The sequence below is a fragment of the Lithobates pipiens genome, unplaced genomic scaffold (assembly GCF_037356315.1).
Source record: "Lithobates pipiens isolate NorthernLeopardFrog02 unplaced genomic scaffold, aLitPip1_a1.2 Scaffold_22, whole genome shotgun sequence".
Lineage (NCBI taxonomy): Eukaryota > Metazoa > Chordata > Amphibia > Anura > Ranidae > Lithobates > Lithobates pipiens.
In genome coordinates, this window is record NW_027507784.1 from 138,383,917 (window position 1) to 138,411,308 (window position 27,392).

The 27,392-nt window shown below is 43.1% G+C and overlaps 1 long non-coding RNA gene across 2 annotated transcripts in view; it reads right to left on the reverse strand.

The window, feature by feature from the left end:
• Window positions 1-395: 395 nt before the first annotated feature.
• The window catches only part of LOC143924196 (uncharacterized), a 28,558-nt gene continuing 1,561 nt past the window's right edge, over window positions 396-27,392 (reverse strand). The window contains exons 2-3 of one of the 2 annotated variants that reach the window (XR_013261839.1): window positions 13,246-13,517; window positions 396-5,075 (exon numbers count right to left, since the gene is read on the reverse strand). This is a non-coding gene — a long non-coding RNA (uncharacterized LOC143924196). The remainder of the gene's footprint in view (window positions 5,076-13,245; window positions 13,518-27,392) is intronic. The other variant, XR_013261840.1, reaches the window with a different exon arrangement.

Here is a 27,392-nt window from a genome sequence, read left to right on the forward strand (position 1 = left end):
TTTTTTAAAAGGCGTTATAGAAGCAGCTGCCATGTTTTTAGGTGCGCTACTGCTACCTTTTTTTAAATTGCTGAATGGCAATTTTACATTGCAGAACCAAGTGTTTAGCTTGCAGTTATGGTGTGGCCCCATTGATCTCAAATAGGTGGGTTTTACAGGAGAGGGAGGGAGATCTGAATGGACACGGGGAGCAGCGACTCGGCTCGGGGGCCCCCCCATAGCAAGTAAAACCTTAGCTCAGCCACTTGTTTTTTGGAGTCGAAGCGACTTCTACCTGAAAGCTCATCGCCTGTTCTACAAATTTAAAAAACACACAACCAGCTATGCTTAAAGTTCAGCTTTACCAGCTACCATTTATAAACAGTGCTGGTAGACGAGTAATTAAAAGGGACATATAAATATCAATAACTTTTATTGCCAAGTACAAAGATTATACAAAATACACTAACAAAGCTCACATAAAGAATAAGTAAGCACAGAAACAGCAGGTATTGTTACACATGATCAGAATAGGTGTAATACACAGGCCCCCATGGAAACAAGTTGCATAAAAAATTGGGCATCCAGAATTAGTTACCCATAATACGCAAGTCACAAGATCACATTTTGTTTTCTTACGAAAAGAAAGGGAGGAAAAAAGCCAAAAGGGAAAGAACAAGAAAAGAAAAAAAAAAAAAAAAAGAGAGAAAAGAAAGAAGGAAAAGAGATGGGAGATAAGATGCAATGCGGCCAGCACTTTTCAAATGACCAAACCATTTATCCCAAAGAAACAGCTGAACAATATTGTCCAACAATTTAGCTTAGGAACCTGAAATACTTTTGACAAACATTTGAGAACTTAACCTCTTCCCACCACCTGCACACATATATGCGGCCTCTCAGCAGGTGGGCTTTAACCACTTGAGACCCGCGCTATAGCCGAATGACGGCTACAGCGCGGACCTCCTTTGCCAGGACTACGTCTATTGACGTGGTCCCGTGCACGAGCGGCCTGCGCGCCCCCTGAGGGGCGCGTGCGGCGCGCTCTGTGATCGTCGAGTCTATGAGACTCGCCTGATCACTGATCCGAGCAAGGGGTTGATCCCGACCCCTTATCACGTGATCAGCTGTCAGCCAATGACAGCTGATCATGTGATACAACGGAGCCGGTAATCGGCTATTATTCCTCCTCGTGCTGACAGTGCTAGGAGAAAAAAAAAGAGCCGATCACCGGCGGCCGGGATCGGGACATCAGTCCCGATCACGGCCAGCCCTGTCAGTGCCCACCTGCCCCCTGCCAGTGCCACCTCAATAAAAAATAAGTGCCCCCCGTCAGTGCCCATATTGCCACCCAGCAGTGCTCACAGTGCCACCCAGCCGTGCCACTCAGCAGTGCCCACAATCTGCCTCAACAAAGGTGCTGCACCCCAGTGCCACATATCCGTGCCCATCAGTGTCATCTACCAGTGCCCATCAGTGCCGCCCATCAGTGCCCAGCAGTGCCACCTATCAGTGCCCATCAGTCCTATCTATCAGTGGTACCTATCAGTGCCCCTTAGTGCCACCCATCTGTGCCATCTTAGCCCATCAGTGCCGCCTTATCTGTGCCCATTGGTGCCGCCTTAACTATGCCTATCAGTGCCCACCAGTGCAGCCTATCAGTGCCCACCAATGCAGCCTATCAGTGCCCACCAGTGCAGCCTATCAGTGCCGCCTCATCAGCGCACTTCAGTGCCCATCAGTGCCGCCCATCAGTGCCCATCAGTCCTATCTATCAGTGGTACCTATCAGTGCCCCTTAGTGCCACCCATCTGTGCCATCTTAGCCCATCAGTGCCGCCTTATCTGTGCCCATTGGTGCCGCCTTATCTGTGCCTATTAGTGCCGCCTTAACTATGCCTATCAGTGCCCACCAGTGCAGCCTATCAGTGCCCACCATTGCAGCCTATCAGTGCCCACTAATGCAGCCTATCAGTGCCCACCAGCGCACTTCAATGAAGGAGAAAAATTACCTGTTTGCAAAATTTTATAACAAACTATTAAACATGATTTTTATTTTTTTTGCATCTTTTTTTGTTTGTTTAGCAAAAAATAAAACTCCCAGCTGTAATTAAATACCACCAAAAGAAAGCTCTATTTGTGGGAAAAAAATGATAAAAATTTAATTTGGGTACAGTGTTGTATGTCCGCGCAATTGTCATTCAAAGTGCATCAGCGCTGAAAGCTGAAAATTGGTCTGGGCAGGAGGGGGGTTTAAGTGCCCAGTAAGCAAGTGGTTAATGCCGAGAGCCTGCATATATGCAGCCCTATGAAAACACAAAACTGCAGAGAGTGCGCCCTGCACACTCCCAGTACGGTCACTGGATGCATATTTGTGACTGAGATTTTCGTTCATGTGACAGCCAATCAAAGCAGCCACTTGAAGTTTTAAAAAGGGCCGGGAGATGGTGGCTGAAAAGGGTTAAAGTGGTTGTAAACCCTTTACAACCACTTTTTGCTAATTATAGTCTTACCTGTAGCTACACTGGATATCTCCTAAACCTACACAGTTTAGGAGATATCCCCTGTATTTGCTGACGTAAATCGACACATGCGCACTCAAGTAAACTGAAGCAACAGTTAGACTGTGCCGTTACCGGCAGCTCCCGCAAGGCAGTGACATTATCACAGTTCCAGCCAATCACAGCGCCGAAGCCCGCGATCCCGAGAAGTAACTCCGGGATTGATGTCGGTCGCCGGTGCAGTGAACGAGAACAGCTGCGGGGGCTTCAATCTCAGGTAAGTAGTTCATAATGAGCTAGTATGCTATGCATACTAGCTCATTATGCCTTTATCTTGCAGTTTTTTGTTTTTGTTTTAGGGTTTACAACCACTTGAAAGGGTTATTAAACCCTCTTTTTTAAAAATATAACATACACATCATACTTCCCGCCACTATACAGTTCGTTTTGCACAGAGTGGCCTTCCTCTTCTGGGGTCCCTCAACGCATTGGGAACCACCTAGGAGAAGCGCTCTCCTTGGGGGGGTACCTATGCAGTCGTGCTCCCGAGTCCAGCTTTTGCATCCATAGACACAGAAAGGTGGACTCAGCCCGCGTCATTGGATTTGATTGACAGCAGCGGGAGCCAATGGCTGCCCTGGTCTCATTCCTGGCTGGAGAAAGACAGAGTTCAGGTAAGTATAAGGGGGCACTGGGGGGCTGGTACATTACAGGAGTTTTTTTTTACCTCAATGCAGAGAATGCATTAAGATGAATAACCATGAGGGTTTACAACCCCTTTAAAGTATATGTAAAGGTTTTTTTTTTTTTTTAAAAGGGAAGGACACACACACACACACGTCATACTTACCTCCTCTGTGCAGTTGGTTTTGCGCAGAGTGGCCCCAGATCCTCGTCTTCTGGGGTCCCTCATTGGCACTGCTGGCTCCTCTTCTCGAGTGCCCTGTTGGAGAGCCGCTCTCCCACGGGGCACTAGTGCTCACATGTCTTGCTGTGTCCATTGACAGACAGCAGGACCCAGCCCCGTGTCATTGGATTTGATTGACAGTAGTGGGAGTCAATGGCTGCCCTGCTATCTATCCATTCAGGACCGGAGACACCGGCTGGAGCTGGTGTGCTCGTTCTCATCGCTGGAAAAAAACGGTTCAAGTAGCAGGGGGGCTCTGCTGCATCATAGGAGTTTTTTTTTTACCTTAATGCATAGAATGCATTAAGGTGAAAAAGTGAGGGTTTACAACCTTTAAACTCAAACCAACAGGCCCATATCTTAGAGTGCTTAGTACTGAAGCTCCTGGCTACAAAAGTTGGCTTTTAAGGCATAAGTAATCCACGCTGCGTAACCATTGAATGTAACCCCCTAAATAGATGCATTGCTTATGCGGATACATTGAATGGCACTGGGGTAGATTTCATCATCTAAGAGTAAGTGGAATATTAGTGTCTATAAAGTTCTCCAAAGACTTTTCAGTATTCTTGGTGTTAAATAAAAAATGTATTTTTTCACAGAGATGCATACCTGGGTGTACTGATATACAAACCCTGTAGTCACTGTTGTAGCTTCGGCGTACAGGTACAGCTACCTGTCTACAGATAGTCAGTGAGGCCTAATTCAAAGACATATTGCAGTGTAGGAGATCGGTAACACACTTCAGATGTATGCTGCAAGCGGTCTCAATTTACTGGACAATTGACATCAAGAAATGTGGAAACGATGCAGTCTTTGGTCACCGGTCAGATGACATTGTCTTCTGATAAATCTTGGAGGACTTCTGATTTTTAGTGGATTCTGCATATCTTAATGCATACTTTCATGATTCAATGTCCCTCAATTAAGACTTAACAGGATACTTGTTGCCATATTCTTCTATGCTCAGATATCCAAATTTCACACATGTACATTAAACACAAAGAGACGTAAAGACAAGGGCTAACTTTTAGAAGCCAAGTTCTAATTATTATAAAATCATCAGCAAGCATTTTCATAATATACCCTTCCGCCTCATGATTTAGAAGTGCCCCTGATCTGCATAAAACCTGGCATGTCCATAAGTGTTGTCATTTTGGAGGCCATATGGAAATATGGCACTTTAAAAGTGACAATCACTGCTGTGATGTAGTAGAATCAGGAACCTTTGTTGTGAATGGCTTAAACACATATTTTGCAATTTTTACAAGTTTTTCTGACACTCTTGTAGGATTGGCAGGGAATAAGATATCCTTATCCGAGTTTATCACAGTAAATAAAGGAGGTACATGTAGGCCTTTCCTTGATTTATCTATAAAAAGGGGCCCGATAAAATACAGCTGTGTTTCGAATGGAGAATTCACTTTCCAGTAAGAGCGACCTTTATCCCAGACGACAGTGTATCTTTCGCTGTTTGAGAATATCCAGGATTGGAATCCAAATTCTCCTTTTTGGAGACCCCAGCCCGTAGGAGGAGAATCAGAACTGTATGCCTGATTTATGCGTTCCCATATCAACATTAGGGGCCAACAAGCCTCCTCATAAGTTTGTACAATGTCAGTTTCCATCTGATACTCGATAAGATGAAACTTCCTTTACCCAGAGATAGTCATCCACCAGAGCAAAACTATTCTGCAAAAAAGAAACCAGAGGGCCTGTTAGTATAACATATGAGCACATTGGATACATCATAGCAGATCAACAAAGAAGGATTTCCAGAAAAATCGATACCCCTGTCCCTCAAGACCTGGGTTTCAACAGCCATGTCATTAAAGCCAGTCACTGAGAAGCAGGAAAGAACTGGTGGCCCTGAGACAGATAGCCTGGTCTGTTTGGAACAGACTAGGGATAATCTTCTAAAAGTATGAGTATGTCTGTGTACCAGACTTTTCTGGGAAACTTTGGTGCAATGAGAATCGGTTTCTTCTCTTACACTTGAGGAAAGGCATAGATTAAGTTGAACTGCATCCAGGTAATTACCAGAGCATCCATTGCCAGTGCTACAGGATCCTTGGCCCAAGCTACAAACAGTGGTAACTTGTTGCTGAGCCTGGAACCGAAGATGTCCATATGAGGAGGCACTTCATTTCAAAGGGGATTAAAGACGTTTGGATAAAGGGCCCATTCCCCATAGGCCATACAGTGACGATTGTGGTAATCCACCTTCCGACTGAAAGTTACCCAAACAAAATCTCTAAATATCTGAAGAGTGCTTTAAAAAATGTTCAGATAGCTGCAAACGGAGATGAATCCTTTAGAAAGTGGTCATCTACATTACTCTTAAGGGCAGGTAGGGATGCAAGTACCTTTGTGAATAATCTGGGTAAAGAGGGTAGGCCACTGGCAGTGCAGCAAACTGGAAGTGTTTGTCTCCTACTGCAAAGCAAATTGAGCACTTGTGCATTAGGTAAAACAGGAACATGTACTGTAGATAAGCAACTTGGATGTCTACTGATGCTAAATATTCCCCTCATCTCAGAGAGGCAATAAATGATATTGCGGATTCCATGTGAAACTTTGGGAAAATAAAGGCATTTGTTAAGGTGCCACTCCCTGGGACAAGAGATGGTTCAGGCCAGTCTGCACTTGTGACTGTCCTCGAGCAGAATTTGGTTGGTTTGAGAGGAAAAAAACAAAACGTGGGGGTAGAATCTGAAATTCTATTTTGCACCACTTGGAAACCACCTATTGAACATAGATGTCCGAAATGTCTGTGACCCAGAGAAAGACAAACTGTAACAGACATCCCTCTTCTGAGTGAGAACGCCCCTTCATTGTGAAGAAGGCTAATGTTGGTTCATAGATGTTGGTTCATATTAGACAGGAGAAATGACTAGATTTGTCCCACAGTGACAGTACAGGCTGCAAAACTAGAAAAAATAAAGATTTTACAGAAGTCGCTTTACAAAACACCATAAATAACAGTGAAATTGGGACTGACAGGCACAGTGAATGCCTTATTTTTTTTCCTGCCACCACCGATATATCTATATATAAAAGACTAAGTTAGACTTACCGGTGACGGTATTTCTAAGAGCCTTTCAGGACAACCCCGGAGAGAGTGTAGCTCCACCTTGTAATTAGGAAACACATGCCCACTTTAAAAACACCTCCTCTTCCTCCATGGCTTCAGTTATTGTGGCCTTCCGACACTGGAAAACAAAGCACAGAAAGCACAACACCATGGTAGAACGTAATACATTTACTAAGCATAACCTAGGGAGGGAAGTAACGGTTGTCCTGAAAGGCTCTTAGAAATACCATCACCGGTAAGTCTAACTTAGTCTTTCTCAAATCGCCTTTCAGGACAACCCCGGAGAGGATAACCGAGAAACTTACCCTAGGGCGGGACTACTGCCTGCAGTACCTTCCTGCCGAAGGCCTGATCTGCTGCAGACAGTAGATCTAACCGGTAGTGCCGGAGAAATGTCGAATAACTGGACCAAGTGGCAGCCTTGCAGATTTGTTCAGGCGTTGCACCGGCCCTTTCAGCCCAGGAAACTGCCGTGGATCTAGTAGAGTGGGCAGCAATACCTGAGGGAGGTATTTCTCCTTTTGCTCTATAGGCTTCTGTTATAGCCAACTTAAGCCACCTACCCAGCGTACTTTTAGAAGCTTTCTCCCCCTTGCGTGCTCCAGAAAATATCACAAAGAGGGCGTTTGATTTTCTAAAATCTTTAGTAACTTTCAGAAACTGTAATAGACACCTTCTCACATCCAATGTGTGAAAAACTTCCTCTCCTGCATTTGCTGGGGTTGCAGAGAATGTAGGTAACACTATTTCCTGCGATCGATGGAAAGCTGAGGATACTTTCGGTAGGAATGCTGGATCCGTCCTCAGTACCACCCTGTCCTGATAAATTCTAAGGAAGGGTTCTGTAATAGCTAGAGCTTGGAGCTCGCTGACTCTCCTGGCCGAGGTGATGGCCACCAAAAAGATTGTTTTTAAAACCACCTTCTGTAAAGAAGCTTCCTGTAAGGGTTCAAACGGTGCTCCCGAGAGACCCTGTAAAACTGTAGACAAATCCCAACTGGGAAAGTCTTTAAGGGCTACTGGTCTATTTCGAGCAAGAGCCCTAAAAAATCTAGCAATTAAAGTTTCTTTAGATAAAGTCTTTTCAAAGAAAACTGATAAGGCATCCACCTGAGTCTTCAGGGTACTGGCTGCGAGACCCTTCTCCATTCCTTCATGGAGAAACTCCAAGACGGACACCGTGCTCTTGACCTTGAGTTCTCTAGAACTGCACCAGGAATTGAACTTTTTCCAGACCTTCATGTAAATTGCCTGTGTAACTGCCTTCCTACTAGACAGCAGGGTCTTTACTACTTTATCTGAGAGACCTTTGGCTTTTAATAGGTCCTCCTCAGAAACCAGGCGGTTAGCTGTAGGAGTTCCACCTCTGGATGACTTACTGTCCCCTGGGATAACAGATCTTTTCTGAGTGGTAACCTCCATGGGGGCTTCGAGGCTAGGTTTCGAAGACCCGCGAACCAGGGCCTTTTTGGCCAAAAAGGAGTGACTAGTATTAAGTCTGTCCTTTCTTCCCTGAATTTCCTCAGCACTAGTGGAATTAGAGGAAAGGGGGGAAAGGCGTAGCACAGCTGGTAATGCCAGGGGTGAGCCAATGCATCCAACCCTATTGCTGCATCTCCTCGGTGAAGAGAAAAGAATCTGTCCACCTTTGAGTTCTGCTGGCTGGCAAAAAGGTCTACCTGTGGAACCCCCCAAGCCTGGGAGATCATCAGGAACACCTCCTGATTCAGACTCCATTCTGCCTCTAGCAATTTGCGCCTGCTTAGGAGGTCCGCAAACAAATTCTGAGAGCCCTTCAGATGCACTGCCGATAGTGAGGCTGTGTTCTGCTCTGCCCAGGCTAACAACAGATTGGCCAGCTCCATCAAGCTCCTGCTTCTGGTTCCCCCTTGCTTCGTAATGTAGGTAACCGCTGTTGTGTTGTCTGACAACACCTGGACATGGTGGCCTCTCAAACTCTGCTGAAAGGCCACTAATCCCAGAAAGATCGCCTTCAACTCCCTCCAGTTGGATGATCTTTGAGCTTCCTGTTTGGACCAAACCCCCTGAGATGTCTGACCATCCAGATGGGCTCCCCAGCCCCAGGCACTTGCGTCTGTAGTAAGGCGCTTGTCCACAGGAAAGGTCCACACCAGGCCCCTTGAGAGGTTTGCCTGGTCTCTCCACCACCAAAGAGCCCTTTTCGTCCTTGACAAAATTTTTAGCTGTTTTTCCAAAGGATCCTGATGGGACCAGCTTGACAGAACCTCCCTCTGAAGGGGTCTGGAATGGAACCTGGCCCACTGAACAGCCGGGATTGCTGCCGTAAGCAGGCCCAGAACTGCCATAGCCGTCCTGACTGAGACTGTCTGGTTGCTCTGTATCCGCTGTACAGCTAGCTGCAATTTTTCCTGTTTTTCCAACGGCAGGAAAACTTTCTGGAGAATCGAATTTAACGTATACCCCAGAAATTTCATTTCCTGTGAGGGGGTCAGGATTGACTTCTCTAGATTTAGAAGCCATCCCAGGCCCTCGAGGTGAGACTGGGCCCTCTGGAGATTGACTAGGACCTGCTCCCTGGAGTCTGCAAAAAACAAAAGGTCGTCCAGGTAAGGGACGACTGGAATCCCCTTCAATTTCAGGGGCTCCAAAGCCTCTGCCATGATCTTCGTAAAGACCCTGGGAGAGGACGAGAGTCCGAATGGCAGAGCCCTGAATTGGAGGTGCCATACTGAACTCCCCACCTTCAATGCCAGGCGCAGGAACTGCTGCGATGCCTGATGAATTGGTATATGAAGGTAGGCATCCCTTAGATCCAGGGACGCCATGAAGCATTCTGGGGTCAACAGCTTTGTGATGGAGAAAATTGTATCCATCCTGAAATGTTTGTACCGAATGAACCTGTTCAGAAATTTCAGATTCAGGATTAGACGGTACTTCCCTGAGGGTTTTTTCACCAGAAAAATATGTGACTAAAAACCCCCGCCCTGCTGGTTTACTGGGACTTGAATCAGAACCTCTTGCTGTATCAGCTCCTGTAACAAAAGCTTCATTGCAGAGGCCTTCTCCTGATCCCTTGGCAATGTTGTCACGTAAAACCTGCTCGGGGGTAGTTCTGAAAACTCCAACCTGTACCCCTGATCGACAACGCTCTTCACGAACAGATTTGGAGACAGCCTGTCCCATTGTTCGCGAAAAGCTGACAGTCTCCCCCCCACTGGGGAGATATTGTCACTTGCTCTTAGGGGACTGCTCTGGGGGAGATCTAAAGAAGACTCCACCCTTGCCTTTGCCCTTCTGTGAACCCCATCTGCTCTTGCGCTCCTGGTCTTTTTTATGGGACTGCTGAAAAGCACGAAAATTCTTTTTGGCAACCTGCTTTTTCTTAACCGGAAAAGCCTTCTTTTTATCGGCTGTTCTATCCAGCACAGACTCTAAAATCGGGACCAAAGAGCAAGTCACCCGAGAAGGGAAGACCACACAGCTTGACCTTAGAAGCAGTGTCCCCAGACCATGTTTTCAGCCAAACTGCTCTCCTGGCTGAATTTACAAGAGCCGAAGACCTAGCGGCCAGTTTAACCGATTCTGCTGATGCATCCGCCATGTATTTGACTGCATTCAGGATCAGTGGAAAGGACTCTAAGAGATCCTTGCGGGGTGTCCCCGCCTCAATATGGCTCTTCAGCTTCTCTACCCAACATTCCAGATTCCTGGCCACTACTGTAGCTGCCATGGTTTTAGACTGACTGACGCAGCATCCCAAGCCTTTTTAAGGATGGAGTCAGCTTTTTTGTCCATTGGGTCTTTAAGGATCCCCATATCCTCAAAGGCTAGATCCGTTCGTCTGGATACCTGCGAGAAAGCTGCATCGACTCTGGGTTTCTTGTTCCAAACCTCTGAGTCCTTATCTTCGAAGGGAAACCTTCTCTTGAGAGCTTTAGAGAAGAAAGGGGCTTTTTCTGGGTCCTTCCACTCCTTTCTCACTGAATCTGAGAGGACCCTGTGGACTGGAAAAACTCTCCGTTTTGTTTCGTCCAACCCCTGGTACATTTTGTCATGAACTGACAGTTGTACTTTTTCTTCTTGAATTTCTAGAGTAGTGTAGATTGCTTTAAGAATATCATCTACTTCCTCTAGTGATAGCTTGAATTTGGAGCCCCTGCTATCTTCTTCCTCTTCCTCCTCTTTAGAATCCCTGAAGGAGATGAGAGTACTACGCCCTTCGTCTCCAGACTCTTCAGTTTCCACCTGTCTGGATGACGACGCCCTGGGGCTGGGCGGTAAGTTCTGAGGCTCGATCTGTGCGGGAGGGTTTTGTATCAGGATGGACCTGACTGAACTCAAGGAGTTTGTCAGCTCTTTAATCGAAGAAAACAAATCCTTATATTGTTGAGATGTTTCCTCTTCCACCAATTCTCTGATACAATTTCTGCACATTGCCTTCTGCCATGAATCTCTGAGGGGGGTCTTGCAAGAAGGACATTTTCTCTGACCTGGTCTAGCTTTTCCTAGTGATTTTTCCTGAAACGACATACAGGTTTAACTCACTAAAAGCTCTCAACAACCAGTTGCTTAACACCAAGCCAGTGCAGAGACCCACCACCAAACAGACCACTAGTGAGACCCCAGAACTAGGCTGCAAAAGGTCAGAGCGAAGTCCACCTCTGACCTGCAGCGACAGGCCCCCAAGAGGGGGGAACAGACAAAGACATAGCCCAACAGTAAAGCAGAGGGTGCCAGTGCACCTTACGTACCTGGGCTGGACCGGTGCTAGGGGCGCCTGTCTCCGCCATAGCTGGCTTACACAATTACATCGTTTGAGTGAGGCAGCTATCACAAACAGCTCTGTCATTTTAAATTTTCCCGGCCGCCGCGTCATCAGGGCCGGCCGGAAGCGGAAGCACGCAGTCACCTGACCCGCCCCATGATCCCTGCGTTCCAGGCGCTTGAACCACGGCGCCACGCCCCCTTAGAGCGCCCGCGCGTCACCGTGAATGACGCCGTCGCCGCCCGGGACCCGGCGCCGAAAACGGAGCCATGCCGCTGACCTGCAGCGGCCTCCGCCAGCAACAGAGCCCTCCCTGCGCTAACCAGCGGACACCGGGCACCCGACGCCGGCACTCCGAGGGTCCTTACTCCCGTGAGATGGCGGGACCAGGAGCTCCAGGAGTCCTCTCCCCGTGGAGATGCTGCTGGGGGTCAAAAAGAAACAACCTGCAACGAAAGGTAAGCCTTACTCCCCTGCAGAGAGTGTAGCTCTCCCTGGTTCAGGCACATGCTTCCTCCAAGGAGGAAACACAATAACTGAAGCCATGGAGGAAGAGGAGGTGTTTTTAAAGTGGGCATGTGTTTCCTAATTACAAGGTGGAGCTACACTCTCTCCGGGGTTGTCCTGAAAGGCGATTTGAGAAACAATTAGTTCCCCTTTGTAGATACCCTCATTTTACTAAATTTGGCAGACAATCTGCATTTGGCTGACTAGGCCTGTTAACCTGCTGCAGTCGAAGTCATGGGTGGAGTCCATCTGCAAATATGCCAATTTGGCTAAAATAATGACCTAATCAAGACATGTTAGGATATCGTGAGGGGGATTTCAAATAACCCAGAAAACAACAGAAAAACAAAGTCATCAACAAAATTAGGAACTATAGTTGCCCTCCAAGTGAATGAAACGGATTGCTTGGTTGAAAAGACAGGAAATTAACATGGCTGCTGATGGGCTGAGTCTAATGTGGAATCTGCCTTCCAAAATGGTGTCTTCGATGTGGAAGCTGTGAGATGAGGTGTGTGTGTGTGTATCCAGTGATTTGTCCTTAAGATGACTAGTGCCCCCCAAGATGGTGAATGCCCCTTAAGATGGTAAGTGTCTCCCTGAGCTTGCTATATATCTCCCAAATAATCTAAGTTCTGACTCCTCCCAGAGGCTGTAGTTGGTGCCATTTGCTTACTTCTCATTCGTGAATTAGGTTATTGACTATTTGTTTGCATGAGTACTAGTTCAACTTGGCCACCAGGTGGCAATTTAAGACTAGAAATCCCTATATTCAGGTTTTCGGGGAAAGAATTTTTTATGGTCCAATCTTTATAGGATAAATATTTATGGAATAAAAATTAGTTTAACTAATATTTTATTAAGAGGGTATGAAAAGGTCTTTGAGGGTCTGGCAGCATTAGTGATTCATTTGGCATAGCTGCATCTAAAAATGGGAAATCTTAGCTACAACAATCTGTAATTTCATCCAGAAATCTGCATTAAAATATTAATTATACACCAAATAATAATTTGTATCCTTTATCATTTCTATTTAACTGCTTGAGTCTATCTATATAAATATAAAAAAAAGAAGATTTCTGATAATAACAAAATATGATATTATGGCTCAGTCCTTTTTTATACAGCTACACAAAATATGATCTTACCAAGTATTCTTGATACTCCTTTTTCCAATCTTTCTAAAATGCCCCAGAAGTATCAAGTTTGTTTTAGAAAATATTGCAATACATTCTTATTGTCAGGATTGAAATCACCTATAGACATTGGTTATAACCATTACCAAGTCCGTATATCTTCTATGAATCTATGTAAATTGACAAGCATCTACATATTTTAAAGTTAGTCTTAACTTCTTAGTCTTTAACTTTTTTTTTTTAGAAGACAAAATGAGTCTAGCAAAATTTCCCTCATAATCTGTCGTTTTTACTGTTGCTTTGCTAGTTGGTCACTAGCTCACCAAGTAATGAAACTCAGAACAAACATCCATAAATCAAATCCAGACACTTGATACTTACACGCTAGTTTCCAAGCCATTGACTTCGAAAGTGCTCAACAAGAAAGTCTTGCAACTTCAATGAACAAGCCAGCAGTGGTGGATCCAATGTTTTACTGCGATTGGTTCTTTTTAAAGCGTTTTTTCATCCAACTAGTCTTGGATAGACTGGTGAAGATCTAGAATTCCTGTCACGTTTTTGCTGATATATGGAGCTCTGTTAGAGCTTTAGATCACTTCCAGTCCTGCTAATAGTGATATCAAACAATTGAGAGGAAAAAAAAATAAAAAAATCTACAAACAGGGAAAGAAACAAAAATTGTAAATACATTAAAATAGCCTCAAAAATTATATATATTAATTTTTTTTTTTTTTTTTACAAAAATGTAATATATGTATCCAAAAAAGCTTGATTTGGCTGAGGACCGAAAAGGCAAGTCTCATTTGGGACACATCTGATCTCATTGGTAAAAAGTTGGCGTTACGCTCCCAAAAATAAGTGACAAGGAAGCGGAAAAGCAAACATATATATATATATATATAAAACATATGTCCCGTAAACATGTACCCTTATTGTAATAGTGTAAAAAAGAAAGCTTATAACAGAATTTTAGTCAAAGTGCTCAAGTGCATGGTATATCTATCTAGAATTAAGGTCATACATAAATAAATTAATAGATCAAAAAAACAAACAATTAATGTGTAAACGACAGAGTATCATTCGTGCTGTGATATAAAACTAGTGATCAAACAAATAAAGTGCTGATGTGCATATATTATCGCATAATAGCAGAACGACATAAAAAAAAAAAAATTATTTAAAGTGACCAGTATAATAGTCCAATAGGATATAATAGGATACCGGAAGTGGCGTCTACACCCTAGCGGTGCGCTCGTAGTCTGTTTGCTGTGCGACCTATCTTTGATAGTCTTGTGAGTAGTTTTAATTCTTTTAAATAAAATTGACAATATTTAAATCTACTACACTATGGTGGGTTTTATATCTATCCTCCGAGTGCTCATGCTGGCATTACCTATGGAGTGACTTTATGGATGGTGGTTACGCTATAGAAGTTTGAAGTCCTCTCCCTGATCCCCAGTGTCCTTTCGCTAGAGGCTATATACGCTGTATACCTTACAGCAGTAAGGTAATTACCTGGTGTGCCTATTGAACACGTGGATATCACTTGATTGGAGAAAGTGTTTTTGGCACTGTGAATACACAATTTCACTGTATAACTTCATCGCCTTTGTGACACCTTCACTGTATTACCCACCATTGGACTATTATACTGGTCACTTTAAATAAAAAAAAGAAAGAAAGAAAGAAAGAGAGTTTTTTTTGGGGGGGGGGGGGGATTTCAGACTTCCCAGCCTAGGAGGTGAGATGTGGGGTCTTATAATAAAAAAAAAACAAAAAAAAAAACAATTTTAATATATAAAAGTGTCAAACTAAAAAAATAAAAGTCAAATTAACAATAAAGAAAATAAAAAATGTAAAGCGCCCCTATTCCCGTGTGCTCGCACACAGAAGTGAACGCATACGCAAGTCCTGCCCACATATGAAAACGGTGTTCAAACCACACATGTGAAGCATTGCCGTGAACGTTCGAGCAAGATAAATAATTCTAGCCCTAAACCTCCTCTGTAACTCAAGACATCTAACCAGTATATTTATATATATTTATGGGGATTTTTAAGTACCAAAGTTTGGCACCAATCCACGAGCGTGTGCAATTTTGAAGCATGACATTTTAGGTATCTATTTACTATTTACTATTTATCTGTTTACTGGCGTAACTTCAGCTTTCACATTGTGCAAAAAAATTGGGCTAACTTTAATGTTTTTTTTGTTTTGTTTTTTATTTAAAGCATGAAACTTTTTTTTTTCCCCCAAAAAAATAAGTGTTCGGAAAATTGTATTCTCTAGGGTCTTTGCTAAAAAAACATAGAACCCCCAAATTATATATTTTAGTGATGAGTTTTACATGTAGGAGAGAAATGTCAGAATTTGTCTGGATAGGAAGTGGTTACATTTTCAGATGCTACAACCATTTGTCAACCCGAAAGTCCCGTTACTGGTATAAGAAAGTTGCATTTCATATGGCCATGTTTATTTAGTTGGTTTGCGACAAAAAAAATAAAAATAAACAAAAAAAAACCCGCCCCGGGAAGCATTCACTCTGATAAAGCGAGTCGACTTCATGGAATACATATGAGCAACGTTTTCCCTATAACATTCCCCCCACAGAATCCGGAAGAAGACTGAAAAATATACTTTTTCTTTCTCTGGTTTAGAACATGTTAAACAGTCTACAAGAGGGGGAATACCCATCACACCCTGCTCCAACAGCAGGTGTGGTGGATACACACGTTAAATACCAGAATGCCATTGAGTATGAACAATAGGATGGATTTTAGCCTGAAATATTGTTCTGAAGTGTAGCAATTAATGATTTATTTTTTTTATTGAAAATCTTCCACTGTTGTATCAGTGAGACCGTTATGGTTAATATGTTGTGCTCTTTGTTGAAACCCCCTGTTTTTGTGTGTGTTTGGCCCAAGTCTGGTCATCTCCACCTGTAACCAAGTAATGGGTTGATTTTTTTAAATTAAGTGAATTTTGCCTATATATATATATATATATATATATATATATATATATATATATATATATATATATACACACATATACACACACACACACACATATACATACACACAAACTTGTTTTTACGTGTCATATTTTTATGCTTTTGATGAAGGCCTAAGACCAAAACACATCAGAAGTTTTGGATGATGTTATTGCTGTAATGCTTACAAATATATATTTTCTATAGAGAAGCTGTCGAGTTGTCGGCCTGTACTATATATGATGCAAAAGAGATGTTGTGTATGCAGCTGAGGAGTTAGAAGAGATACAAGTTGTTATTGCCCACAATGTCCCTCCCAATCTGGCCTGTGCATCAGAGAGATGGCTTCAGAAGTTACCACACATCTATTAGATATTAGTTCCCCTTATTTTTGACAGACTGGCATTACCCCATTTCAAATACCTGTTTGGATCATTTGCCTGCTACCATGTTTCTGCCTTCCACGTGAACGGATCTTGGCCCATTTACTGACGATGCCTCTGCCTGCTGGTTTAAACCACATTTTTGACACCCACGTGCACCTTGGCCTGTTAATCGACCATGTTTTTGCCTGCCACTTGGACTGATCTTTTGCCCTTCTACTTTAATACACAAGGGGTCTCACATATGTGAGGGGCTTCAAAATAGTGTTCCGAATAGAGAAGTTTGCTGTGTTCCCAGAACAGGGTCGGTTGTCCGGAGGCTTCAAAGAGATTTGGGTGGGAGAAGCCTCTACCCCTGTCCCTAACTAAGCTTGATGGTCCTTCCTGCTACTTGTACCAATAATTTGGCTGTGCTGACCATATTGCTGCCTGTAATGACCCAGGACATTATGGACCAGGTTTCTTTTTGCTACTTGGGCCAATACTTTGACTGTGTTAACCATATCTCTGTCTGCTGCCTCTACTGACTATAGACAGGATTTCTGCCTAAACATCTCTGCCTGCTACCTGGACCAATGCTTTGGCTGTGCTGACAATATCTCTGCCTGTACTAACTGTTGACAGTATACCTCCCTGCACAATTGCTATTGCTGGGGCTGACCACATCCCTGCCTGTTGCCTGGACCAATGCTCTCCTCTGTGGACCACTGCACTACCAAAACCACAGGTAATCTTTTGTTATTTGGTATGTGCATGCTATGTGTTAGAAATATGAAGGGGCTTCAAAAATGTGATCGGTAGTCAGAAAATTATATGTGTAATCTAAGCTCCTAGAACACCTAGAGGTGCTACTTTGATGTTGGGCCAGGCTGTGTTAGTCTTACACACGTGGTATCGCTATACTCAGAAGTAGCAGCATGTATTTTGAGGTGTCATTTTTGCTATGTACATGCTGTGTGTTGGAAATAGAGGTCGACCGATATATCGGCCGGCCGATATATCGGCCTATATATCGGCCGATATTTGCCGTTTTTTAAATAATCGGCATCGGCCGATTGTGCTGATAAAAAGCCGATTCTACAGCGGGACTTTGAAATGACTTCAGTAAGAAGTCAGTGTAAGTTGCCTGAGTCGTCATAGCAACACTTTCCTCCTCTCTGGGCAGACTGCCAAGAAAAGAACTAAATGATACAATGTTTACACTTGAATGAATGAAGTCATCTCTGTGTGTAGAAGTTCTCAGTTTAACCATTTAAAGACTAAATCTTTTCTGACACTTGTTGCTTACAAGTAAAAATCCTGTATTTTCTGCCAGAAAATCACTTAGACCCCCCAAAAATTATATATATTTTTTTAGCAGAGATCCTAGGGAATAAAATAGCGGTTGTTGCAATATTTTTATGTCACACGGCATTTGCACAGAGGTCTTTCAAATGCATTTTTTTGGGAAAAAAATACACCATTTAAAAAATAAAAATAAAATAAAAACAGTAAAGTTAGCCCATTTTTTTTTTTTGTCCAAAAGTTTTGACTACCTGTTTTTATTTAATATATAGGTTTTTTTTTTTTTTTTTTTAAATCTAGATCATACATACAAGTAAACTGATTGGATGTTTGTTTTGTTTAATAAATGTTTAAGTGTAAGAAATTTTCTGTATCACTTATGAAGGCTGCTTTCACACTGGAGCGGGCAGGCGTTGATGGTAAAACGCAAGTTTTAGCGGCTCTTTACCATCATTTTAGCGGTGCTATTTGGCTGCTAGTGGGGCACATATAACCCAGCTAGCGGCCAAGGAAGAGGTTAAATGCGCCCATGAAGCACCGCTGCCAAATCGCATTGCATGCGCTTCGGCAGTGGTGCCTATTCATATCAATGGGCAGGAGTGTTGGAGGAGCGGTATACACCACTCCAAACGTGCTGCTTGCAGGACTTTTTTTTTTAAGATCCTGCCAGCGCATCGCCTCAGTGTGAAAGCACTCTGTCTTTCACGCAGACTGCAGGGGAGCCATTTTGCAGGCACTTTACAGGCGCTATTTTTAGCCCAAAAGCGCCTTAAAAAACACCCCAGTGGGAAAGGTGTGTTAGATCAAGGGGGATTAAAAATAAATAAATAAAATCGGCCTAACATATCGGCCCGAAAAAAATCGGCATCATATATCGGCTATCGGCCGCCATGATTTCTAAATATCGGCATCGGCCAGAGAAAAACCCATATCGGTCAACCTCTAGTTGGAAATATCTTATAAATGCTTATATTTGCTCTTCCACCCACCATGTTGGTCCCGGGCCCACAGGTGGGCAGGGGTGAGCGCCAGTACTGGGGGGGGGGGGGGGGGGGTTGGAGTCTGCCTGCTTGTGAAATTCCCAGCAGCAAAAAGGTTAAAGTATAACCCATTAGGTTTGTACTGCTATGAATTTAAGAGGAAATAATACATTTTTCTCCCAAAAGAACACTTCCCCTCCCATCAGAATTATGTGACTAATTTATACGACCCATTGAAAAGCAGGGATGCAAGAAACAAGAACTCATGCTGAAACAGACTTGCAGGAACAATAAGGTCCCATTTCGAAAACAAAGAAGATGGGTTCATATCTGTGGAGGGGTAAATAAAAGCTACAAAACCTTTAATTCAAGGAGAATGAGTAAATATGTCCTATTGTGTCAGAGGATGAAATTGCTTTCCTAGTCAAACCACGATGTTGACTCAGGCTTGTTCCCCAAAACAATGGCTGAGAGACAGTAATATTACACTAACTGACGTGCACAAACGGAAATCTCTGAATAATATGTGACTAAATTGTCTAAGGCCCCTTTCACACGGGACAGATCAGTAATGATCCACCCTGTGATGATCCGCTCACTCAGCGGGGATCGCTCCGTTGTCCCCGCTGAGCCGGCGGCGGACAGAGCGGTCTCCTCACACTGTGCAGGGACCGCCCTGTCAGCTCTCCGCTCTCCTCTATGGGGGATCGGATGAGCACGGACTGTCTGTCCACACTCTGCAGACGGATAGAAAATTAGGATTTTCCTCCGTCTGCAGAATCGGACAATTGCGGAGGCGGACGATAGCGGGTGTCTGCGGATGTTAATCCCCTGCATGCACTTTTATATTATAAATACTGTTTTTTCTGCCTGAAATTTGGAGATTGTCCATAGCAACCAAAAAGTGTTCCTTTTTCAGTGTTTTAGGATTTGATTACATTATTGAATAATTTTTATTATTATTTATTATATTATAAACTTTATCATACCCGGGATGTCTGCTAGACTCTGGTTTGAACAGATTTAAGAGAGTTATTCCTAAGAATTACAGGACTACAATATAAAACGCCAAATTTCCATGCAAAATAATTGTACCGCTTTCAGCACCTAAAACCAGAACTAATCATACCGCCAGGGAGGTTAAATGTCAGATTTTTTTTATTTGTAAATTGAGTTGTTTATTATTCTCATTTTAATAGATGAAAACATTTTTGTTTTTCATTTTACTTCCATAATAATTCTGCACACTAAAACTTGCCCAATTATTGTGCACACAGATATTCTCCTAAAAAAGACAAAACTTCACTTTCTTAAATATTCAGGTTTGAGGCTTATTAACATTTTGGATTGACCGAAAGCACTGTAGTTGTTCAATAATGAAAAAAAAAAATAAAATACAACTTGCCTAATAATTGTGCACAGTGTACAGTTGAGATAACAGTTCAGATACTCTTCACTTTCTGGTTTGTAATGTCATTATCTGGTCATATCTACTGCCTAAATCAGAACATTTTCCTAATCTGGCCTTCAGCTGGTCATATGTTAGTTTATATGTGCCAGGCAATCAGACCAGTTATCATATGTGGCCTTCAGCTGGAAAGTAACAAGGACCTTCAAGTTCCAAGGAAAATAAAAAAAATGTATACATCTCATTGGCTCTGTAATGTTTAACCTAATGTCCCCATCGAGGAGATAAAAGGGGCTCAAGTAAGTAAAAATGGGGGGGCTGGTGACTTCCAGGTGTTTTTTAGGATACATTAAGGGTGAGAAAATAAAAAAAAATACATGAGGGTTTACAACCCCTTTATGTTAGAGCATATATAAGGTCTGTGCCTTGTTCTCAGCGGAACCCCATTCTGTTACTGGGAGTGAGGCAACAGGGGTACGCAGACTATTGGAGTGGGCAGAGGTTCAGCCTGTCCTTCCAAATGCCAAAACATACATCAGTACAAGTGTGTAGGACATTTTGCAGCACAGAAGGTTTTTCACCTTAATGCATAGAGTGCATTAAGTTGAAACACCTTAAGGCTTTAAAACCACTTTAATATAACCTTAGCTCTGATTAGAACAGTTCATACCACCCCCGGGCAATGCAACCCACTGCCTCACCCTGCTCAGCAGCAGCTGCATTCAAGCAGCACTTTGTCCTGTCTCACCATAACCTGCAGTAGATGGTCATATGGGAGGCAGAGAAAGGCATTGGGAGAGCTGGGGAAGGAGACAGCAGAGGTCTTCACATTTTGGCATCTCAGCTATGCTAAGACAGCTGCACATGGTCTAGATACTTGAATAAAAGAGAAATGTGCAAACTGTCTAAAAATAGAAAGTTTTGTTTTAAAAACTTAAGGCTATGTTTACACAATTGCGGCTTAAGGGGACAGTAAAACTGAGACAACCACTTCTGGAGCCACCCTAGTACTGAAGGACACTGACATCTGCACCAGATTAATTCACTTACTCCTTGGTGCCACATTGGGGAGTTCCCCTTTCACATCAGACACCAGATCCATCATAACTAGTTGGCAATACTACCAGAATAAAATAAAGTGAGGCATGCGCAGCACACTGTGGCAAAAAGTGGGTGTGGTTATCAGTGGCTTTAGCTGATTACATAGTAATGTACAGATGCCCGGCAGCTGTGGGCTTACTTGTATTGTGCACCCATTTGGCTCCATCCAGAGTCGACAACCTTCAAGCGTTTTAATTTTTTTGGCGGGCAAAACATAGAAACGTACTGATAAAGAGCATTTTTTACTGACATCCTGAAATATGACAAAAAACCTCTTACTATAAACTAAGAGAATTGGCATTTAAAAAAAAAAAAATATAGAAAACAATATGTAATATTAACAGTCATTGTACCTACAAAATACTATGCCACAAATAACAGACACACATAAACCTCAGATTTAGGATCATTTTCAGTTCAACTTTCATTTTACATTTGCTTTTCTGTACACAAAAGACATACATTTTTTCCCCTTACTGCGCCTACCTTAAAAGAACTGAATTAGAACCAGCAACGATTGAGAAAATGAACACCTTGGTTAGGACTAGGTCACAAAATTCTATACACCCCTCACATTTTTGTAAATATTTTATTTTATCTTTTCATGTGTCAACACTGAAGAAATGACACTTTGCTGCAATGTAAAGTAGTGAGTGTACAGCTTGTAGAACTGTAAATTTGCTGTTCCCTCAAAATAACTCACACACGGCCATTAATGTCATAACTGCTGGCAACAAAAGTGAGTACACCCCTAAGTGAAAATGTCCAAATCATTTCCAAAGTGTCAATATTTTGTGTGACCATTTTTCAGCACTGCCTTAACCCTCTTGGGCATGGAGTTACCCAGAGCTTCACAGGTTACCACTGAACTCCTCTTCCACTCCTCCGTGATGACATCACAGAGCTGGTGGATGTTAGAGACCTTGCCCTCCTCCACCTTCATTTGAGGCATCCCAATAGGGTTTAGGTCTGGAGAAATGCTTGACCAGTCCATCACCCTTACCCTCAGCTTCTTTAGCAAGGCAGTGGTCATCTTGGAGGGGTGTTTGGGGTCGTTCTGTTGGAATACTTCCAATGTGGCCCCGTCTCCGAAGGGAGGGCATCATGCTCTGCTTCAGTAAGTCACAGTACATGTTGGCATTCATGGTTCCCGCAATAAACTGTAGCTCAGTAGTGCTGGCAGCACTCATGCAGCCCCAGACCATGACACTCCCACCACCATGCTTGGCTGTAGGCAAAACAAACTTGTCTTTGTACACCTCACCTGATTGCCACCACACACTTGACACCATCTGAAACAAAGAAGTTTATCTTGGTCTCATCAGACCACAGGACATGATTCCAGTAATCCATGAGGTGCCATGTTGAACTTCTAGTGACCAGTATGAGTGATAACAGCAAATTTAACACACCTGCTCCACATTCACACTTGAGACCTTGTAACACAAACGAGTTACATGACACCAGGGAGATAAATTGGCCCAATTTTGCCATTTTCACTTAGGGATGTACTCTCTTTTGTTGCCAGTGGCTTAGACATTAATGGCTGTGAGTGTGTTTGAGTTTTGAGGGGACAGCAAATTTACACTCACTAGTTTACATTGTAGCAAAGTGTCATTTCTCCAGTGTTGTCACATGAAAAGACAGAAAATATTTACAAAAATGTGAGGGGTGTACTCACTTTTGAGAGAGATAGAGATATATTTTCAAAAGTAGAGGAAAACCGCACCCAGTCTTCAATTAGTGCAGTGTGATCTGGTCAGAGGATTGCTGCACTTACACATCATGTAATGTTTGAACTTTGGTCCAATAAAGAAATTTGAAGTGCAGCGATCCTCTGGACTTTTTTTTTTATATTTTGGTCAGTGGGATGACCAGATCGCACTGCACTAATTGAAGAGGGAGATTAAACTATCACACCTGATCAATTGCTTGGTAACACAAATTGCTAATCAGCCAATCAATGGATAACTCAATTCATTTAGTCATCTAGACATGGTAAAGATGACTTGCAGAAGTTCAAACCGAGTATCAGAATGGAGAATGAAGGGGATTTAAGCGACTTTGAACGTGGTATGCTTGTTGGTGCCAGACACACTGGTCTGAGTATTTAAAAAAAAAAATGCTGATTCTCACACATACAATCACCTCTAGGGTTCAAAGAGAATAATCTGAAAAAGAGAAAATATCCAGTAAGTGGAAATTGTGTGGACCAAAATGCTGTGTTGATGTCAGAGGAGAACAGGCAGAGATTATAGAAAGGTAACAGTAACTCAGATAACAACTCGTTAAAATCAAGGTATGCAGAATACCATCTCTGAATGCACAACACATCGAACCTTGAAGCAGATGGGCTACAGCAGCAGAAGACCTCACCAGGTACCACTCCTGTCAGCTAAGAACAGGAAACTGAAGCTACAATTCTCACAGGCTCACCAAAATTGGACAATAGAAGACTGAAAAAGCATTGCTTAGTCTGATGAGTCTCGATTTCAGGTGGAACATTTAGATGGTAGGGTCTAGAAGTACCTGTAATAAATAAATAACGGATGCCACAAGTGTGAACAAGTCCTAAGAGGTCCAAAGGACGCAAATAACTGTTGAGTTAGTTATTTTGAGGGACCCTAAGATGTGACTACACACCAGTACACCGTCCAAGGAACCATAGGCTATGCGGATTTAATACTTACCTGAGGTGAGAGGCTAGAGAGCACGCAGGTGATGTGGCAGAAAGATTGTCACCTTTATTACGAATCCTACCACTACCTCTGGCTAAAATGAGAATTGTGATTTTTGCTTTTGCCTTACCACGTGATCAGCTGTCAGCCAATGACAGCTCATCATGTTATACAACAGAGCCGGTAATCGGCTATTATTCCTCCTCGTGCTGATAGCGCGAGGAGAAAAAAAAAAGAGCCGATCACCAGCGGCCGTGATCGGGACATCAGTCCCGATCACGGCCCGCTTACCAGTGCCCACCTGCCCCCCCCTCAGGAATAAATAAGTGCCCCCCGTAAGTGCCACCCAGCAGTGCCCACAGTGCCACCCAGCAGTGCCCAGTGCCACACAGCAGTGCCCACAGTGCCACACACAATCTGCCTCAACAACGGTGCTGCACCCCAGTGCCACATATCCGTGCCCATCAGTGTCATCTACCAGTGCCCATCAGTCCCATCTATAAGTGGTACCTATCAGTGCCCCTTAGTGCCACCCATCCGTGCCATTTTATCTGTGCCCATCTTTGCCCATCAGTGCCGCCTTATCTGTGCCCATCAGTACTGCCTTATCTGTGCCTATCGGTGCCACCTTATCTGTGCCTATTAGTGCCACCTTAACTATGCCTATCAGTGCCCACCAGTGCAGCCTATCAGTGCGCCTCATCCGCGCACTTCAATGAAGGAGAAAAATGACCTGTTTGAAAAATTTTATAACAAACTATTAAACATGATTTTTTTTTTGATTTTTTTTTTTTTTTGCATCTTTTTTTGTTTGTTTAGCAAAAAATAAAACTCCCAGCTGTAATTAAATACCACCAAAAGAAAGCTCTATTTGTGGGAAAAAAATGATAAAAATTTCATTTGGGTACAGTGTTGTATGCCCGCGCAATTGTCATTCAAAGTGCATCAGCGCTGAAAGCTGAAAATTGGTCTGGGCAGGAGGGGGTTTAAGTGCCCAGTAAGCAAGTGGTTAAACAACCTGTAAATGCAAGAAGTTTAAAAAAACTTAAAGTCTAAACCTTTTTCTGACACTTGTTTCTTAAGGTAAAATCAATATTTTTTGCTAGAACATCTTCTAAACAAAAAAATTGTGATTCTCATTTTAGCCAGAATCGTGCAGCTCTACACTGAAGTCACTTTATATTTATTTTGATGGTTATCTATTAGGAGTGATTAACTAGGTTTACCTACCGCAAGAGTTCACCTCACTTATTGGTTAGATTGTCAGCGCCTTACTACTCTCTAAAAACGTATTTATGAATAGTCAAGGATAAGATATTTAACCACTTGAGGACCGCCGTATTGCCATTGTACGTCAGCACAATGGCACAGGCAGGCATAATCACGTACATCTACGTGATTGCCTTCCAGCGGGTGGGGGGTCCGATCGGACCCCCTCCCGCTGGTTACGGCGGTCCGATTCGGTCCAGGAGCGCTCCGTGATGAGGGGATGGCCGTTGGTTTTCGGCCACCCCCTCTGGATCGCTCCTGGCCAATGAGAAGCTTCCTCCCCTGTGTATTGTTTACACAGGAAGGAGGAAGTGATGTCATTCTCCTCGGGGCGGTCTTTTTGACCGGACTACGAGGAGAACAGTAAAAGTAAGTGTGCACCAACACTACACTGACATGTAGGTACACACAGGCACACAAACCCCCCCCGATCGCCCCCCGCCCCCCCTCCCCCCCCAGTCACAGTGTCACTGATTGCATTGATCATTTCTTTACTGATCAATGCATTCAGTGTCAGTTGTGACAGTAAAAACTGTCAGGACAGTTAGTGTTAGGTCCAGGGTAGCCCCCTATCACCCCCCAATAAAGATTTAACCCCCTGATTGCCCCTAGAGTTAACCCTTTCACCCCCTTTTGCCAGTGTCACTAAGCGATCATTTTTCTGATCGCTGCATGTGTCGCTAGTGTCGCTAGGTAGCTAGTTATTTTTTTAGGTTCACCGCCAGGTTTTTATATCGCTAGGTACCCCGATATACTACCCAATAATGTTTTTAACCCCCTGATTGCCGCTAGTTAACCCTTTCACCCCCTTTTGCCAGTGTCACTAAGCGACCGTTTTTCTGATCGCTGCATTAGTGTCGCTACAGTCGCTAGGTAGCTAGTTATTTTTTTAGGTTCACCGCCAGGTTTTTATAGCGCTAGGTACCCCGATATACTACCCAATAATGGTTTTAACCCCCTGATTTCCGCTAGTTAACCCTTTCACCCCCTTTTGCCAGTGTCACTAAGCGATAATTTTTCTGAACGCTGCATCAGTGTCGCTAGTGTCGCTAGGTAGCTAGTTATTTTTTTAGGTTCACCGCCAGGTTTTTATAGCGCTAGGTACCCCGATATACTACCCAATAATGGTTTTAACCCCCTGATTGCTGCTAGTTAACCCTTTCACCCCCTTTCACCAGCGATCACAGTATAAGTGTCACTGGTGACGCTGGTTAGCCAGTTAGTTATTTAGGTTCCCCGTCAGGTTTTTATATAGCGCCAGGGACCCCCATATACTACCTAATAAAAATTTGAACCCCCTGATTGCCCCTAGTTAACCCTTTCACCACTGATCACCGTATAAGTGTTACGGGTGACTCTGGTTAGTTTGTTTTTTTATAGCATTTTATATTCAAATCCGGAAGGCAGTGCTTGGTTTTCGGGGTCCCGTACGTGGCTAGGCTCCCAAAAAGTCCCCCACATGTGGTATCCCCGTACTCGGGAGAAGCAGCAGAATTTATTTTGGGGTGTAATTTGACTTCTGCCCATAGCATGTGTGAGCAATATATCATTTAGTGACAACTTTGTGCAAAAAAAAAAAAGTTTGTAATATTCCCGCAACTTTTGGCAAAATATAAAATATTCCATGGACTCAACATGCCTCTCAGTAAATAGCTTGGGGTGTCTACTTTCCAAAATGGGGTCATTTGGGGGGGTTTTGTGCTATTTTGGCATTTTATGGCCTTCGAAACTGTGATAGGTAGTGAGGAGTTAAATCAAAAATTTGCACCCTTAGAAATCCTGAAGGTGGTGATTGGTTTTCGGGGTGCCGTGCGCGACTAGACTCCCAAAAAGTCCCACACATGTGGTATCCCCGTACTCGGGAGAAGCAGCAGAATGTATTTTGGGGTGCAATTCCACATATAACCATGGCATGTGTGAGCAATATATCATTTAGTGACAACTTTTTGTAAAAAAAATTTTTTTTTTTTTTTTTTGTCATTATTCAATCCCTTAGGACAAAAAAAATAAATATTCAATGGGCTCAACATACCCATCAGCAATTTCCTTGGGGTGTCTACTTTCCAAAATGGGGTCATTTGGGGGGGATTTGTACTGCCCTGCCATTTTAGCACCTCAAGAAATGAGATCGGCAGTCATAAATTAAAAGCTGTGTAAATTCCAGAAAATGTACTCTAGTTTGTAGACGCTATAACTTTTGCGCAAACCAAAAAATATACGCTTATTGACATTTTTTTTACTAAAGACATGTGGCTGAATAAATTTTGCCCTCAATGTATGACTAAAATTTAGTTTATTCGATTTTTCTTATAACAAAAAGAAGAAAATATCTTTTTTTTTCAAAATTTTCGCTCTTTTTCCATTTATATCGCAAAAAAAAAAAAATCGCAGAGGCAATCAAATACCATCAAAAGAAAGCTCTATTTGTGGGAA